General features: G+C 43.2%; 1 pseudogene; it reads right to left on the bottom strand.

The window, feature by feature from the left end:
• Positions 1 to 5,007: 5,007 nt before the first annotated feature.
• Positions 5,008 to 7,080, bottom strand: LOC114104005 (adenylyl cyclase-associated protein 1 pseudogene; annotated as a pseudogene).
• Positions 7,081 to 12,899: the final 5,819 nt, after the last annotated feature.

The raw sequence follows: 12,899 nt of genomic DNA, 5'->3' as shown, positions 1-12,899 counted from the left end.
TCAGGATTCCTTCCAGTTATCTAGCTTGAGACTCAGCCTTTCCCCCTGTGTCTTCTGTGTCCCCTACTTAGAGCAGAGCTACTTGGCTTCTTTGGCTTCTTAGGGTAGCCATTATTTCCTTCTTGAGAATACTTCCAACTTTGATGGTTAGTAGCTCCCCCCGCCACATAGTTTGCTTTTATTCTCAACTAGTTCAGCTCATCCCTTTTATCCCTAATGGTCTTTTTTTTTTTTTTTTGGTTGTTTTTGTGAGGCTAAGAATTGAACCCAGGGCCTCTTATATGCTGGGCAAGCATTCTACCACTGAGCTACATCCCCAGACCTTTTTTATTCTGAGACAGGCTCTTGCTAAGTTGCCCATACAGGCTTTGAACTTGTGATCCTCCTGTCTAAGCCTTCCAAGTAGCTGGAATTACAGGTGTGCATCACTGTGCCTGGCCCTAATATCCTTGTGGAACCAGAAAATAGCTTCATGCACCCTAGGCTTCTGAGCCTGGGCATTTAAGGACCTTCTTTTCCTGTTGTTGGCAGTACTTTCATCTGCAGGCTGCAGGGTGAGGAGTTGCTCACATGGTACCTGCAGAGCTGTTCCTAATGACTCAAGATGAACAGGGTGAGCTCAAAGGCACAACAGAAACCATTTATAATGTGGTTGTTTTTCTTTCAAATCCTTAAGAATATAAGCAGCCTAGAGTGAGCTTGGATTTGAGTCCTTTTATATAGTAGTGAGTGGCATCTTCTTTTGGCCTCTGCCTCCACTATGGTTTTTTTTGGTGTGGTAAGATATAAATATGGGGGCCAGGTGCGGTGGCAAATGCCTGTAATCCCAGGGACTTGGGAAGCTAGGACAGGAGGATAGTGAGTTCAAAGCCAGCCTCAGCAACTTAGCCGGTCCAGAGCAACTTAGCAAGACCCGTCTCAAAATAAAACATAAAAAGGGCCTGGGATGTGGTTAATCACCCCTGGGTTCAATCCCTGATACAGGAAAAAAAATATATATATATGTATAGTATATACACATACACGTGTATGGTACCATTTTAACCATTTTTTTAGGTATACAGTTCAGTGACCTTAAGTGCATTCACATTGTTATGCAACCATCACCACCATCCATCTCCAGAACCTTCTCATCTTCCCAAACTGAAAGTTCATACTCATTAAACACTTTTCCCTTTGCTGCTGTCCCTGGCATTTCGTCACTACAATTCCATGCATCTTCTTATATCACTGTTCTGGCTTGGTGCAGTGGCACTCACCTGTAATCCCAGTAGCTTGGGAGGCTGAGGCAGAAGGATTGCAGTTTCAAGGCCTGTGATTTCAAGGCCAGCCTCATCAATATAGTGAGGCCCTAAGCAACTTAGCGAGACCCTGTCTTGAAATGAAAAATAAAAGAGGGCTGGGGATGTGGCTCAGTGGTTAAGTGCCCCTGAGTTCAATCCCTGGTGCCCCAAAACAAACAAATCAAAACCTCAACAACAACAACAACAACAACAACAACAAAAACAAAAAACAAAATAAAAACAAAACATTGTTCTGATTACAGAGGCTCTGTTTTTTCTGTTAAATCTCAGCTCCTCAGAATAAATTTTAAGACCCTTTACACTGATCCTTGTAGACTCATCCCAATGAGCTTCTATTGCTTCTTGGTTCAGAGTCTCTCACTGAGAAAAAATTCTAGGTCCTAATTCTCTTGCAAGTCACCCTTCATCATCTGATCTTTTGCATGTGAGGCCCTCCCTACTCTTTCTCTCAGTCTACTTGGTCCTTACCTTCCTATTTGATTCCAACTCGACTGACGCTTGGAATTGGTCTGATGTCTTTTTTTAAAAAAATATTTTTTAGTGTCGATGGACCTTTATTTTATTCATTCATCCATATGTGGTGCTGAGAATTGAACCCAGTGCCTCATACATGTGAGGCAAGCACTCTACTACTGAGCCACAACCCCAGCCCCGGTCTGATGTCTTAAAATGCCCCAGCCTCTATTATTTGGCCTCCCCCACTATTCCGGACTATTTAGTATTCTGTCTGGTTGCTCTTTTACTGTTCTTGCTTTTTTATCTGTGTCTTATTTCCCTCTCTGACTGGAGGCAACCCCAAGGCATGAACTTCTCACTGAATCCATTCTCTGTTCAGTGTGCTCTATTCTAGAGTCTCACTGTTTAAGGTATGGTTCAGAGTCTAATGGCATTAATGTAATTTGGAAGCTTGTTAGAAAATGCTGAAACTCAGGCTCTGCCCCTGGCCTACTGAATAAGAATCTGAATCTTAACAAGATCTCCAGATTATTGGCATGCACATTAAAGTCTGAGAAGCCCTGCTGTACAAGAGGTAATAAATTATTGATTTTGCAGGTGTTTGTAAGTTAAAATTATCTCAGTAACACCTCTAGATTAGATTCAAACTACATGAATATTTTGGTGGAGGGGAAGAAGGGTATTTTGTATCCCTTGAATTTATAGGTTTCTATCAGAATTGCCTAGAAAGCTGGAAATTGATTCTCCAAAGCCAAGAGGGTTCAGAGTTTTGAAGGTGAAGGCACCAGTCCTACTTAATGAGAAATTCCCTAGCTGCTTATTCCATAGTGAAGCAGAATGGGGACAGAGTTCCCTAAAATTTACTCTGAGGTTGGCTGATGGTGTTTCCCCAGAAGTAAGCACTTGTCCCCAAGCCGAGGTTTGTCACTGAAGTCCTAGGGGGATGCAGGGATTCTGTTCTCAAAATAACCTGGTTTCTGTCTCCGTGGCTGGTGCTGATTCACCTTTTGTAGGAGGTTTGACTGTAGCTGGGAATGGCTGAGGAGCTGCTGTAATTCCCTCCTTCTCCTCACCCCACTGAGAGGGAGCAAGGAGGGGCATCAAGAGAGGAGACAGGGTGTGGGAGTCAAACCTGTTCTTCACATAGCAATCGTCTCGTCTCACTCTTTGCTCTCACTCCAAGAAGTTGAGTCCACAGCTGGGAAAACTTGGAGTCAGTCTGAGTCTGTTTGGCTCATTTCCAGCCTTCTCTCTCTCTCCAGTTTCCTTTGGGAATCCAAGGGAGTTAGGCATATCGTTCCCTATTCTCCTATTTCTGGGTATTATAGAACTGTGATGCATTGAGGCAAAGACTATGAGGTGGGAGTTTGAATTTTTTAACCTAGAGCCTTGCGCTCCTTGGTTATCTTCAGAAGGGGATTTCAGGATCTACTTGCTTATTGCTTTTTAGGGCAAGTAGGGATTATAAAGGAACTGGAGGGAAAAGTAGTTTGGAGTAAATTGGGAGGAAGTAGTTTGTTAGATGGGAAAATAAATAAGACGTATGTTTTCCCAGAATCATGAGAAAAGATTACCCTGAGTCTTTGCCATGTTTTCCTGGATCCCTGGATCTCTGGATATTGCTCTCTTCTATATTTAAGCAGAGGCCTCAGACATTGCAGCCTGAGAAAAAGACCTCATGTGTATCTTTTGTTATGTCCACCGGCATATACCCTTTGAAATGGTGCACTTTGAATTTTGCCACAAGCTATTTTCTAGTCCTTGAGTGTTACTGCATGACCAGAAGTGGCAGGATGAGGCACATGGGATGGGTGGTGAGGACCAGGAGTGGGGGTACAACCCAGATCTTTCAAAATATAATTTCCTGCATTTCAGTCATTCAGAGGAAGTAAGAATACTTTTTGCTGCTGTATTCTCCTGGGGTAACCTGAGATGTGTGTCACTTCAACAATTACCAAGAAGTCTCTCTTTTGTATTCTATACAAACTCTGACTCTTAGACTCCTACTGTAGCATTTGGCTCAGTATTTCTATGTCCTAATCATGTGTATTTTCTTCATCAAGCTGAGGAGTCTCTGAAGGCAAGGATACCCCCTTTCTCTATATCTCATTTCATACCAATGTCAGAATAGACTGGCTGATGAGAGGAGAGTTTAAAGGAGCCCCACCTTTCTAGTCCAAAAAGCATCTAAGATGTTGACTCATTTGCATATAGTCCTTTTATTTGAAGAGTATACATTAAAAAAAAAAACTTCTCAACTTCTAAATCAGGTTGTATTGGCTCAGTTGAGCAAGACATGTATTGGTTCAGTTGATGAGGCTGTGGCTTAGAGTCTTTGTTCTGTCTTGGACTTCTTTCTAGGAAAGGTTCAATGTTTTGGGCACTTGGAGGTGGGGGGATATTGTTGATGACTGAGATATGAAGAAAAAACCCTAAATTTTAACAAGGAGAGGATATCTCAGGAATCTGTAATGAGTGTGTGTTATTTCTTTTCCAACAGGCTGCATAATTTTTATGACCAATTATTCCATTTGTAATGACACTAGATAACAGAGATTCCATCTCATGTGCCATGGCACACGCCAGGCACTCAGGGAGCTAGAAGACACCATCTCTTATACAAGAATCGGATTGCTAAAGTGTTTCTGCCAGATTCAGTTCTAGCAGGAAATATTTGAATGCTAGGAAAAAAATTTAGGATGTAAGGTACTGGAAAGGAGACATAGAGAGGCCTAGAGCTTTAAAACGAAGAGGAGATTGAGGATAGATAAAAGAGATGTATCTTTGGCATGAGAATTTTGTGATCAAATATAGCTTCTGATGGTGTTATTTGTAGGTAATGAACAGGTGTCTTTGGCTGTGAGAGATAATGTCATCCCAAGCCACAAAGAAAATCTTTTCCCACAAAGGATTTTGAAGGCTCAGTTGAAAAGATTGGGTTTAGTAGGTTTAGGTAAAGATGAGGCCCAGGTGGGGTTGGGGTGTTCCTTGTAGGATTGGTGGTTCTCTCTTGCCTTCTATCCAACTTTCGAATCAGAAGAGGACTGATGATCTACTAGACAGATCTGTTAATTGTTCCATCAGGTCTGAAGGCAGGCAGCTTAAGGATTGACATCCAGTTTTTTACAATGGTTGGTCTAGAACACTTAGCACCCGCCTCCACAGTTTTCTTCCAAGGTCTTTCCTATTGACTTGCTCTTTTATCATTTTTTTTTTGGTATTAACTTTATTCTATTTTCTGTATAACTTTAAGTACATAAAGGTTTATTTCCACAGGCCTTAGGAAATGGGTAGAAGTCACAGGACAATCTCTCCTCCCACCAAAAAAAAAAAAAAAAAAAAAAAAAAAAAGTTGCATATTTTGGTAAGTGTGTCCTAGAGGGGAAAACTGATATTAGCAATGCTGTGCAAGATTCTTACATAAATTGAGACCTAAAACCAACCTGCAGTGGAGGTTTTAGTCCTCTGCTCAGGGATCTGGACAGGAGCCCTAAGCTGTTGAGCATGACACGCAAAAGGAGGCAGCAAAGGTGGATGACAGGCACCTAGCAGGGGAGGAGGAGGAGGGCCCCATTCCTTGGAATGGCGTGATGTTTTTCTTTTAAAGTTATCTCTGTAGGAAGGTGCTGAGCAGGGATCCCAGAGAAAGAAAGGGTACAAGACCCATAGCACTGCTACTGCAGCCAGGACTGGAGAACCTACTGTCTCATGATTGAGGCAGACCCAGGATGGAATGCAGAATAAAGGAATGCTTAAAGGAAACAAAAGTTTGCTTGGAATGCTAGATGGCCAAGCCTCAGCTGTTGGTCCAATGCAACCCTTGCCTCACTTGTCAACAGTGAAAAATTAGTTTGGTTAGGAAAACTATCAGGAATCATACCAGCTTCTGCTACCTCCATGCTCATTGTTAGGAAAAAAAAAAATTAACTAGTGTGCACATTCTGATCTGTTAACTCCTGGGACTGTTTTATTCCTCCCAAAGGACTATGTGTTGGAAGAATAACCTCCAAAAGCTGAAAGCTAAATTGCACCAGTCCAGGTCTGCAGTTCCTTAAGAATGGACTGGTGGTGTGGCTACACCGATATGGAGAAGCTGCACCTTCCTGCAGAGGATCAACTGACCTGCTATCCCACCCCAAATCTTAGCCTGAGGTATATTCAGTGAAGGCAGGTAGCTGGGCTTCTCAGAGCAGAGAAGCAGTTTAAGAGCAGAAAGGTAGAGGAAATCTAGAAAAGAACCGTCTTGATAGCAGATTTATCCCATGGTGTGAAGGGAGAGGGCAAAGAACCCACTGGCACTTTGCTTATCCAGCAATTTCTGTCACTGTGGTGACCAACTTCTGCCCATTCACTGCTCAGGGACTGGGTTCTTGTGAGTCTTCATATCATCAGATACGTGTTTCAGGGCATGTGTGATCCTCTCCCCCTGATTAATCTGTGCAAACAGGGCTGAGCGGGAAGCAGAGTCATCAGAGCCTGAACTGGTAGGGACTGGGGGTGGAGGTGGGCCTGGTGGGGGAGGAGGAGGACCAGATCCAACAGAGGGTCCAGATGGCAATCCACTCAGTTCTTTTGCCACAGGCCCTGTTTTGCTCCAGGCCAGTCCAGTGGTATGGAACTCCTTGATATAAGCCTGTAGCTCTGTCCATATACTCAAGTATGCTTTGACCCAGTCCACATGTTTCTTATCCACATCTTTATATTCCTTAAGGACTCGGTTTGTATAAAACATGGCAGCATCAGTCATTTCTTTCACATAAGGACCAGGTTTGGGAGCCATAGCCACCCAACCCAAGGCTTGGATGCTTTCACTGACAGCAGACAGGTGATTGAACAACTTGCTGCCTCTGTTCTTCTCCCGAAAAGTTATCCCTTCTTGGATCTGCTCTGAGATGGGTGCCAACAGGTCAGAAAGCTTATTACCAGCTGGCTGCTGACACTGAGAAGCTGTAACCAGGAGAGCTCGCTCCAACTTCAAACCAGTGTGGACCATCTCTGCATGTTTCTGTCCTCCAATCTCTTTACTGATCTTCAAGTACTCTGCCACAGGACTGGCAAGCAGTGAGTCAAATGCTTGCACATATGGAACTGCTCCTTTTGAAGGACTGTCTCCATATCCTAGATGCATGTCAGTGGTATGGGATACTGCCTCCAGGCGGCCTACTGCCCTCTCCAATCTTTCTACCAGATTTTGCATGTCAGCCATAATGTACCACCGTGATATCTACTCCGGAGACTTGAGGCAGGCGGATCAAAAGTTCCAGGCCACCCTGGGCTACTTGGCGGAGATCCTCGGGACTCCGCTCAGCCGCTCTCCACTTCCGGCCTCTTTTATCATTTTTTAAAAAAATTTTAACTTAAATAATTCTGTTTTACTTTGTGTTATACATGATTCACAGTAATTTACACACTTGTTCTGATAAAACAATGGCATTTTCAAAAATGAAATTCCATTATTGGAGAGTTCAGATTTTGGAATGTCGTAGATAAGTCAAGAATTTCCTTAGAAATTTGTTCTTACTCAGGGATTTAAAAAAATTAATTTTTAAAATTTGTTCTAATTAATTATACATTATAGCAGAATGCATTTTGATTCATTGTATTCATTGTACACAAATGGAGCGCAACTTTTCATTTCTCTGGTTGTACACGATGTAGAGTCACACCACATGTGCAGTCTTACATGTACTTAGGGTAAAGATGTTCATCTCATTCCACCATCTTTCCTGCTCTCATATCCCCTCCCCTTCCCTCTTTTACCACTTTTCTGTCTGTTTTTTTTTCTTGTCTATTAATTGTTAAGGGAAAGATATTTGAAGTCAGGCAGGCCTGGGTTTGAATCCCAACTCTGCCACTTAGTATTATATTAATTAGGATCTTTGATCTTATTTTCCCATCTGTGAAATGTGGATAGGAAGTCCTGCCTCTCAGACTAGTTGTGAGGATTAAATAGAATAATATTTAAATAAGAGATTGGCATTTAGCAAGTGCTTAATAAAATGTAGTTTACAATTTTCTTTAGCATTCCCTCTCTTTGCTCCCTGGCCACTTTTCATTAGAATAGAGAGAATTAGGAAGAGAAAGAGTGATGTCCAAATAGATGGACATATAAGGTTGGACTTTAAGCACACTGTAAGGATCACGAGAAGGACAGGTACTATGGAGACAGAGACAGAAATGCAGCCACAGTTAGAGGAACAGAGAGTGAGCACGAGGTAGAAGCAGAGAGAAAGTGAAAGATACCAAAATGGACAAGGGAGAGAAGAACAGTGAGAGGTAAGTGAAGGAATGAAGAGACATAAAGTCATTTGTAAAGGCAGAAACATGAGTGAAAGGCAGGCAGAGACTGTCAGAGGACAGAGGTGCAACTTGGCATAAGAATTCTCCTGCCTTCTGGCCCTTGCTATCATGAGTTCTAAATCTTGGTGCCATCCACTCCTCTTTGTCCCTGAAATCCGTTCATCCCACTGCCCACCCCGCCATCACAGATCTGTCTCTACCCTGACGCAGAGCCTTGCCCTTGTCTTCTACTCACCTCATCCCACACCATCTTAGTTACCAAAGTCCACAGGGATTTTTCATTTCAAACAAAACTGTTTGGAGTGCAAAAGCATCATGGTGTCAGCGCAATAACCAGGTGTAGTTTTACAGTCGCTCCCCCCCCCCCCGACTGTAACTGCACTTTCATATATCTCTGGCTGAGACAGGCAATTTTCTTTCAAAGATTGTTTTTTCTGGAGCCTGTGATTTCTACTCTCGCCTCCAACCTCTGGGATATTAAAACGGGGTCAGTGGCTCTTGGCAGGCTGACCGATTTGTGGTCACTTCCCAGCTCCCCTGTTCACCTCCCTGTTGCTGTGTCTCCAATCTTGTCATCCCTCTGCCTCTGCACCCCATCTAGTCAGTCTGGAGGAAAATGGCTCTATGGTGAAAGTTCTCTAGAGAGATGCCTCAGTCCTCTGGGGGTTACTGTCCTTCACACCGAGGAGCAGAGGTTGAGTGGGGGTAGGGGTAGGGATGGGGGAACCAGGGCAAGGATTTGTCTTCCGTCTCTCCTGTCCTTCCTTGTTCTCTCTCCCGCCTCATTCTCCTCTGGGTTGGAGCTGTTACTTCCTTTCCATGAAACTACTGTATTTTATTTTCCAAGGGGAACATTTTAAAGAAATGGATGAATGGAACTAATGTTTAGCATTAGGGAATTTTTCTCTGCTAGAAGCTGAAAGAAGGGTGGTGTGGGAAAGCTAGTAGACTCTCTTTTTTTCCAGAAAATTTGGAGAATAGGAACAGCTCTCATATACTGTAGATTAAGGGTTGGGTTAGGGGAGATCTGGCATTACAGGGAAAATATATGGCAACCTTTGGATACCTGCTTCCCTGAAGAGAGATTATGATTCTGCTCTTGCTGCCAAAAGCAATCTTCTTCTATTGTTTTCTGGTTTAGTATTTGTTGGCCAGAAAAATCCCTTTCTTTTCTCACCCAGGTACAATTCTTTTCTTGGAAAAGGAAACTGTGTCTGCCTTGGTTCATTTTGGGATTTTTCTGTTCCTTTCCTTGGCCCATGAAATGATGCAAAATCCTTACTGAGGTCTAACTCTTGTTCTTCTTGCTTTACTAACAGATCGAATCCTCTTGAAAAACAACACAGATACAACACACTCCCCCTCCTCACTCATACCATCCCTTGTTTTTATTAAATAAAAGTAAGTGGAGCTATAAGATGTGACTGGCCTGGATCCCGGCTTCATAAAACAAAACTAACACCCTCTTTATCAAGAGGCTGAGGCATCCAGAGAAGATTTCTTAGGCCATTTTGCTGTCACGTAAATGGGAATCAATATTCAATAAGCCCTTGATGCACTACACTAGTGGTTCACTTAATACCGGCTTCCAGTACAGTAAGTGGCGTTGATATAGGGAGGACTTGTTTGTAAAATAACACTGCAGTCCTCACCTCCTGGATATTGGATCTGGCTTCCCCTAGGCAAGAAGATTCAAGACTCTGAGGAAGCAGAGAATCATCTTGCCAATCCCACTGCCTCAGGACATCTTGCTTGAAAAAGAAGAGATTTTATGCTTTTATGAAAGCTAACTAGTCTCAGAGATCCTAGGGGTTATTAAACCCACATTCTATTAGGAAGTTTTTCACTATGCCTGGCTGGGTTGCCTCCTCTTTCCATAAATTAGTCAAATTGAAAACCAATTGAAGGATAGAATTTATTCCACCATTAACGTTATGAGAATAGACCCTCCGATGCCCTGAAAGCCTGCAGTGGTTAGAAATAATATGTTTCTCTCAGCCCCTGTGCTTGCTGTAGGGAGACTGCTGGCTGCCTGGCCCCCTGGTGGATGGATGGCAGCTCCGGATTTCTCTGTGCAGAGAGACTGTTGAGAGTTTGGTAGGAAATGGACTATTTAAATATGGGCAATTATTCTTTTTCCATTCTATGTCATCTTTGCTGGGAATTTGTAACCTCAGGCTTGCTTCCCCCAAACAGCTCTCAACAAGTATTATTAAGGGAATGCAATCTAATGTCTGGTTAGTATAATGGATAAATATTGTATACAATCTTTGTATGATCCATTTCTAAAATAGATTTTAGAAAATTTAGCAAATATTTTTGGATTGTCTGTACTATTGTTCTCCAGTGCCTGTGTTTACAGACCAATTTAGAGTGGAAGTAGGAACTTATAGAGACATTTATCCTGCATTATAGTTGTGGTTATTTCATTTCCCATTCACAGGGAAGAAGGTGGGGGTAGAAGGCTGTCCTGCACTACTGTCTGGGGATATACTGGAGGAGGCCAGACCCACTGTCTGTATCACTGTCTGTAACTGTCCCTATAGGAGAGATGACCTGACTTAAGTCTCCTGGAGCCATGTTCGACCAGACTTTTAGAAAGTGTCACTTAAGTCCATTCAGTTGCAGATAGGTTTAATGAATCTAAAGCAAGAGGCTAATATTTTGCCTCTCTGCTTGGGCACAAAATCACAAGGGAAAGGAGGACTGTGTTTGTCCATACTAGGTTGTTTTTATGAATTGAGCCCTCTGAAGATATTGAGTAATGAATGCATGTTTTGAAGAAGAGTGATAGATAAACTCCTGAGTGTTTCTTCTCTTTTGGAGTCCCTCATTTGGCCTGGTAGCCTCGGGTAGAATGCTGAGCTCAGAAGGGCTAAAGGGCTTGACAACCTGGCTAGGGGCTTTTGCCATCAGTTTCTGGGGTTCCTAAATGAAGAAGAAGGATCCTTGTCATTCTCCTTTTCTAAATAAGAGATAAGCTACAGGTGTTTGACAGCACATGACTGACTCATTTAGTTTAGAATCTGTTCTGTCTTCCTACCAGGCCTGATTTTCAGCTGCTCTGTGTCAGGCTCAGAGGCCAAGTATGGTTCTTACATCTCTCACCTCATTAATTTCCATGTTGACTTGGCTGACTAGAGGGAAGCCCTACTTCCCTCTCCCTTTCATTTGTGTCCTTCTTAAAGCACATATTTAAAGAAATAAAACCAGAAAAGTGCTGTTCTTCTGTTAGATGTGAAGATCTGTCTTCCCTCTCTTAGTGAAGTCTATATAGAGGATGAGGCCAGACCGAGGACTTAGGGCAAAGATTCCAGGGGGTGGAACTCCCAGGACACAGTGAGCTCTCAAATGATGTTCCTAGGCAGAGGTCAGGAGAGAGACTGAAATCTTTCCTCTTTCGCCCAGGTAGCCAGGCTTTTCCCAGTAAAAGGGGATACATGGCCATATGTGGTTTTGGAGAGTCTCGCCCTGCTATCCACTAGCGGATTTACTTTGAGTCTGCTTTATGAACCAGTTATCATGGAGTAGTAACATCCCAATGGAGGGCATTACTGATGACCAAACCCCTCTTCCCTCCTGCTAAACTCCCATTCAATCATTTGGTACCTCTAGCAGTTCATTTCTTGCCACAACTTGTGTTCTGGCATCAGTGTTCCCCCACGCAACAGCTGATGACATCTCTTGGCCTCCCCCATCCATTCAGCAACGCCTCTCCCCCAACCCGCCTCCTCTGCCTGCTGTCCCAGCCTGTAACCCTGATCTCATTTCCTCCTACCTCTCACACCATTCTAAGACCTCTTGCCTCAACCTGTGCCCAGGCTCCTTTCTTGGGAGCCCCTCATTCCTTTGCAGAGCTTGCTCCTCTCTGATCTGGGCTCTTGCCTGATCATTTCTACCTTCCACAAGACTTTCAGGAACCAGAGGACTCCCCAGAAAGGAGGGTGTCTCCTATCCCTGAGGTTGCCCCCAGCTCCCAAGTGGGGCGGATTTCATGCTTGGGTTGTGTGTTGTTTGTCTGTCTCAGACTTTGCAGCCCCTGAGGCAATGGCTCTGTCTTTGCAGGCTCAGGCTCAGGAAAGCCTTGGCAGCTAACAAATAATAAATAACACTTGGTAACACCACCTGCAACGTGCTAATGAGTGTCTTTCCCCTGCCTCTCCTACCTCTTGGAGGTTGGGGGTGGGAACCCCCAATTTCTGGGCAAATGGGTATCTTCTCCCTTTTTCTGTCTAGGAGAGTTGACATTTGAGGGTAAGGGGCTGGTCCTCTATAGGGCAGAGGGATATAGAGATGAGCTTGATAAGTATACTAAATAAAATCAGGGTATATTTGCATTTCTTCTGATTTTAGAGTTTGGAGAGATGGAAATGTTCAGAAGCATGGCATCTGGTCTGGGGCTTTTGGGTTTTATTGAGGGCTCCTGGGCTTTATTTTCCAGAGGTAAGTTGGGAGTTATCACTTAACCCCATCTCTTTCTTCAAGGGATATTTTCCTATGATGTTGATTCGTTCTTGAAATTTGATACTCAGGGAGTTATCTTCCTACAAGTCCATGGTTAGGCCACATGTTTAACTCTACAGTCTTCTTTTAGGTTTGGGGTATTTCAATTAAGACACCAAATGCAGTTTTCTGGAAGGTGATTATGCATGAAATGTCAGCAATTGCCACCAGGTGAATCTGGTGATTTAGTTTGGGTTATGCAAAGACAACAGGACAGATATGCAGTCCTGTTCACTTATGAATTTTCAAGTTGTTACTAAAAATGCCATTATTCTAACATATATTTTATGATATAGAATTGACTTTATTCAAAAACACAAAAATCCATGAGGCAGA

Source organism: Marmota flaviventris, chromosome 3 (assembly GCF_047511675.1).
Source record: "Marmota flaviventris isolate mMarFla1 chromosome 3, mMarFla1.hap1, whole genome shotgun sequence".
Taxonomy (NCBI): domain Eukaryota; kingdom Metazoa; phylum Chordata; class Mammalia; order Rodentia; family Sciuridae; genus Marmota; species Marmota flaviventris.
Note: the sequence above shows the minus strand (reverse complement) of the source record. Positions and strands in the feature narration are given on the sequence as shown.